The sequence below is a fragment of the Cibotium barometz genome, chromosome 62 (assembly GCF_041138505.1).
Source record: "Cibotium barometz isolate CiBa-2024 chromosome 62, ASM4113850v1, whole genome shotgun sequence".
Lineage (NCBI taxonomy): Eukaryota > Viridiplantae > Streptophyta > Polypodiopsida > Cyatheales > Cibotiaceae > Cibotium > Cibotium barometz.
In genome coordinates, this window is record NC_141107.1 from 36104540 (window position 1) to 36110641 (window position 6102).

The window sequence follows — 6102 nt, forward strand, 5'->3', positions numbered from 1 at the left end:
AAGAGTATCCGCATATATACACGTGACTTTTACAGAGTTGACGCATCTATACACGTGAACAGAGAGCAAAAAAAAAAATCCAGAGAGTGCTATTTGGTACCTGAATGCTGTTCCAGCATTCCAGCACCCAATAGCACTCTCTGGATTTTTTTGGATGCATTGCACCATCCACGAGGAAGATTTAGTGCATTGTCATTACACGATTCAAGAACGACATGAATGCATACATTGTCAATACACAATTCAAGACAAACATGAATGCAATACTATCAATTCACGATTCAATATTACTATCAAAATTTTATGTGTACACATATATACAAGGGAGTCCATATGTCGAAGTAGGCCATGGCTTCAATTATAAACAAATATATACAAAATCAAATTGGTTTGTCTAAAAAAGCCCATGGCTTCAGTTACAAAAATATATACACAACCACATCCTCAATATGGAATGTGATACTATAAGTCTGAGTACTACTCAGACCCAGATGATGGCCCGCTGCTCCCTCCATGATCAGATGAGCTCACATCGGTATACATGTCCGATGAGTAGTGCTCACGTCCAGCAGGAGCAGTGGTGGCGGTGGGTGGATCATCAGTGGGTGTAGGGCAGGAGCATCAGTAGGTGTAGCAGTAGCTTGTGCCTGTTCAAGTAATATATCGTATATAAGTATATATATATGTAGTTCAATAAACCAAAATCATTCGTTTAGAGTTTTCAAGTACCTGTCGACCGTATGGTCTCATGGCCCTCTCAAACTGCGCGTCCGTAATACGTCCCTCGACTCTGAAGAGGGCCCACGTGTCACGTCTACTATGCCGGTGAGCATACCCAGTATCGTGGACTGTGGGCTTCCTCCCCATAACCTGTCGCTGTATCATAATCAACACAATTTGTAAGATTAAAACAATCATAGAATCAATGAATTAAGTAAACAATCAAATAAAGTGGCAAGATACTTTACAAACTCTGCCTCCCATGACTTGATGCCGCCAGATCCGAAATGCGAAGATCCAATGGTCTCCATCTGGATCCGTCATGCCTCCACATGATGCCTGCTCTTCACGCCACCCTCTGCTCGTTTCTTTGCCTCCTTCCACTCGAGTTTGTGCATAGTGGCAGGTTTCTCGGCAGGATAGCCACCCGCAGCTACATTTAGTCCATCATCGTACGCGAGTTTCTTAAGGTGAGATCTTTTATTACTTAAGATCTCCCTTATTCGCATCCTTCCCCATACATCCGAGAATGTCGCATGTGGGGGATTGGGGTACCGACTATGTACAGCACTATGTATAGCATTTATCACCTCCCCAACTAATCGATTATTTTGATCTTTAAATTTAATAAAATAATTTCTGTACAAGTTTGAAACTACCCCACGCATGTACTCCATTACCTCTTTCCCCCTCGCATCCATCACTACCCCGCCCCTATCTGTCACATCATAGTAAATCACTCCCTCCACCTCTCTCACCTCCTCCTCATCCTCACTGTCTCCTCTAACTCTTCTCCCTCTATCTCCTCTCTCACTCGCGTGCCCTACTACCTCCCCCACCAAAGCACCCACCCCATCCTCCACTCCCACTCTTCCTATACTGCGGCGTTTGCTCTCCTCTGTACCGCGGGTCTGTACCGCGGGTGGAGTCACGACTGGGGGATTGTGTACGTGACTGTGGTGGTTGTGAGGGAGTACGTGATGGTGGCTGTGAGCCCTGACATGACGGTGCCTGGGAGGGTGTGCATGAGTGTGTTTGGGACGGGTTATGTCTCCTCGGTGGGCGTGGAAGCGGGGAAGCTGCATGCCATCTCGCCGGACTCGCAGGCATAAACGGCAGTGGAGTGACATGGATACTCGGGGGTGGGGTAACCATACCAGGGAATCCAGGAGGGGGATGGGCATACATGTACTCTGTAAACTCAACTAGACCAGGATGGCACCCAAAATGATTTAGCATCTCCATCATCCAAGTGCCATACGCAAATGGATCGGATGAAGAACCTGGATCCATGAAGAATCTGCAAAAATGAAAGTATATACATGAAGGATCCATGAAGGGGATGGCGATAAGAGCTACTATGAGAGGCGATAAAGGGGATGGCGATGCCGAGAAACACTCTATATATCAAAGCACAGTCGCCCCATGAAGGGAATCACTCTATGTATCAAAGCACAAAGATGAAGATTGAAAGCACAAACTTTATGCAACATCTTGATCAAGGTTGTTCCTATACATGCTTGATGATTTCCCATGATGACAACATGCAAGCTAGCACATATGATTTTGTGAAGGTAAGCCATATGCAGATGGGATCATCTCCCTCTTGAGCTAGATCGACAAGCAAGACATGCAAGCATGGGTGAACTTTAAGGACAAACACAGTCGCGTGTAAAAACAAGTCCAAAAATGCGTGTATCTGCGCGTGAACAATCTGTACAAACAGGGTACACGTAGACATACACGCGCTCGTACACGTGGCCTGTGCAAAAACTTTTTCAAAAATGACAGACCATCGACAAATCTTTCTTATAAAGAAAGCCCAGACTGTCACTATCGTTCACAAAAATACTAAAGCAGGCACGACCAGAGAAGGACGGAGACAATCGCATAAGGAAAAGAGACAATCGCATAAACAAATGGAAGGAAAGAGAAAGGACAAAGGACAAACTGACTCACCTCTAGAAAAGTGAGTCTTCTTTTTGGCTGGTTTCCTTCACCCGTGTCTACTCCTTGCACCCATGTCTGCTCCTTGCACTTGGCTTTAGTTCTCTGTTGGAAGAGGAAAGATTTGGTGGCAAACAACGAAGGAGAGGAAAGATGGAGTTTGAAAATGGTTTTTGGAGAAGGCGGCGGGTTATGTGTTAGGTATAGAAGACAGGTGATTGCGTGTATAGGAGCGCGTGTATATTCACATGTATAATAAACAGCCGCGTTCATACACGCGATTTTACACATCTAGACGTGCTGTTACACGCAATTTAAAACAGTGAGACGCGCTATTACACACGATTAACACAGGATATAGAGACTTTTTATACTTTCATTAAAAATTGATTATGATTATGTGTTTGCTCTTTTGTACATAGGATGTCATCAACCTCCTCAAGCAGTTCTGGTGAGGATGAGACAATGCGTCATCGTAATCACGATGTGTGGTTAGGACAAAGGATCAAGTGTATGTGTAATCGATGTCAAGGATGCAATGTACGAGCGCGTCGAATTACCTTGAATCACATCTCCATGTATAGAGAATGGAATCAAACAGGTTTAGAGGTGAGTAGATGTAAATTGATAGTATTCAAATTACTCATGGTGTCCAAATTAATGGAGTTGTAATATATATACTCTAATTAAAGCAGGATGTAGTACCACACCCTAACATGGTGCCCTATGCGCGTGGCGAGAGCACGCAAAGCATCGACGAGATGATGCTGGAGCTTCGGGATCTTTTTTCAGAGATGAGTGGGAAAGGGATGACAATAGCCCTGCACCCCACGAAGTTGTGGAAGAGGAAGTGTTTGATAATATGGTGCGGTATCTTTTTAGGGATGATCCCAAAGGTATGGACAACGATGATATGGAACAAGAGTATCTTTACAAGGCTTCATCGACACCGGTTTTTGAAGGGTGCACATTCTCTATTTTACGTGCTTCACTTAAACTACTCAATATACAAACAGTTTATGGATGGAGCAATGCAAGTCTTGACGCATTATTGAAGTAAGCATTCTAACTTGCAAATTTGAATTAGTGGTTAAGGGTTTAGGATTTAGGGTTTAGGATTTAGGGCTAATTGATTATATTGGATGCAGGCTATTATCAAACATGCTTCCAAAGGAGAATAGACTACCCACCTCAAGAGACATAGTGAGACGCTATGTGACATCTCTTGGAGGATTGGATTATGATCACATACATGCATGCATCAATAATTGCATTCTCTTTCGTGGGACGCATAAGGAGGCTCGACATTATACCACTTGTGGTGCTCTGGGCCGCCTAGGATACCTACACGTGCGTCGAGGAAGATATTGGAACAAGGAGTAAGAGTTGTTTTCTGAAACCGGGCATGGATCTGGTTGATTGACCTTGCTGGTCTTCAATGGATGAGTCCATGGCTCTTTATATGGATCTGGTTGATTGACCTTGCTGGTCTTCAATGGATGAGTCCATGGCTCTTTATATGGATCTATTGGTTGATCTTGCTGATCTTCAACGAGAGTCCATCTTGATTTTTATAAGTGATTATATTGCCGAGTATTATGGGCTAGGAACTATTGAAAAGGCCCGTGAGTGGACAGGTGTTGAGTGTTCTGGTTGCCAATGATGCCATAGATACTCTGATGAAGGAATGATGGGAAATTAAGAATCAACCGGATAATTTGGAAGATTGTGATCAGTGATACTATGGTTTCATTAATGGATTGTTTTAAAACTCATATTGGGTGTGTAAGTGGTGTGACTAGTTTTATTTTTGCATGAACTTCCGGCTAGAGGGCTTGGGAACTCTTTTCCCTAGTACCCGGGACAAAACCTAATCAAATTTCTAATTGGATCCCATCACTACAGTGGTTGGGTGGCTGGCTAACCCATGGGACTGGATGGGGTTAGGCTGGACTGATGGATCCGTAAATCGAGACTCAATTTTTGTTATTACGATAGATAAAGTAAATCCCGAATAGTAATTGTTCTATGGATAGGAATCAACGGTTGTGCCTCTTGATGGGGAAAAAAGCGTTGATCCCAATGAAAAAGGTGCAAGTTACTTCCTTGATCAGACCGAGTATCTTATAGGTGCAGTGGGATCAGCTTGATCAGTAATGGTCTTGACTACGTTAGAGTAAAGGTTATCCTGGTGGAATCGCCCGTGCTTTTCGGGTAAAGGAAGTTTTTCCGGGTTTGGTTTTGGATAAACCGATGGATTAGTCTCTTGTTCAGATATCCGTGGGCGAGGCCCCGAGTGTGGGACCCTGCCCCTCACAAGATGTGCTACTTCCGCTGCTAGCATCCGAATCCGTTGCGCGGTGGGGACAGGGATCTTACACATATGCTCTGCCAAATTTGTTCTAAGAGTGCAGTGGACTTTTTTCCACCTACATGAATGTAAGACGTAGTCACAGATGGAAAACTAAAATAAACTAATAATAAGCTCAAAGATCAAGGAGTAATGGGCAAGATATATATTATCCGAGAAATTGGTTAGGTGAGCATCCCCACCAAAGGGATTAGTTCCAAGAAATTGGTTAGCTTAGCATTCCCAACCATTTTAGTAGTGTCATAATCTTCAGACTCCTCTTTCACTGTAGAGCTCATCAGTAACTCTTTTGCCACATTCATTTGTATCTTCCTTGGTCCAACATTCTTATCAACCTTCAACACATCTACAACTTGTTGCCTAGTCTTTTCCATTTCCCTTTTAGAAGTGCTTGGTTACACATGGTGATTGTGCTCACCAATGTGTACCATTAGTTGTGTCATTGTATCAGAAAGAGGTATAATATAGTAAATTTGATAGTTGCAAGTGGCAACTAACAAATGGAAAAGACTAGTTGCCTAGTATTTTCCATTTCCCTTTTAGAAGTGCTTGGTTGCACATGGTGATTGTGCTCACCAATGTGTACCATTAGGCATGTCATTGTATCAAAAGGAGATATAATATAGTAAATTTGATAGTTGCAAGTGGCAACATAGTGAGCAAGCCTCTGACAAAAGTGGCATACTATCTTGTTCTTTTCCTCCTCAAATCATTTCCAATCACACTTATTTTGAAGAGATCCTCTAAAAACCATGATGTTGACCTGTTATTGTTTAGGTATTATGGGCAGTCTAGCGTGTGGCATTCCAAGGACCCCACACAACATCTCACCCTAACTATATAATTGAGTGACATATTAGAAGTCATTGGTCTTTTCCACAAATTCCCATCAAGTTTTTGTTCCATCCCATTTGTTGTTTTAATCTTTCCAAAGGTAGGTGGGAATTTCATGAGAAGGTCCCCATTATATTGCCGTGGAAACTCTTTGACAAATCCTATTCACAATGTTGGAAATATGCGCCTTAAGTATATTGCTCCTCTACTCGTCAATTATATAAGGTATG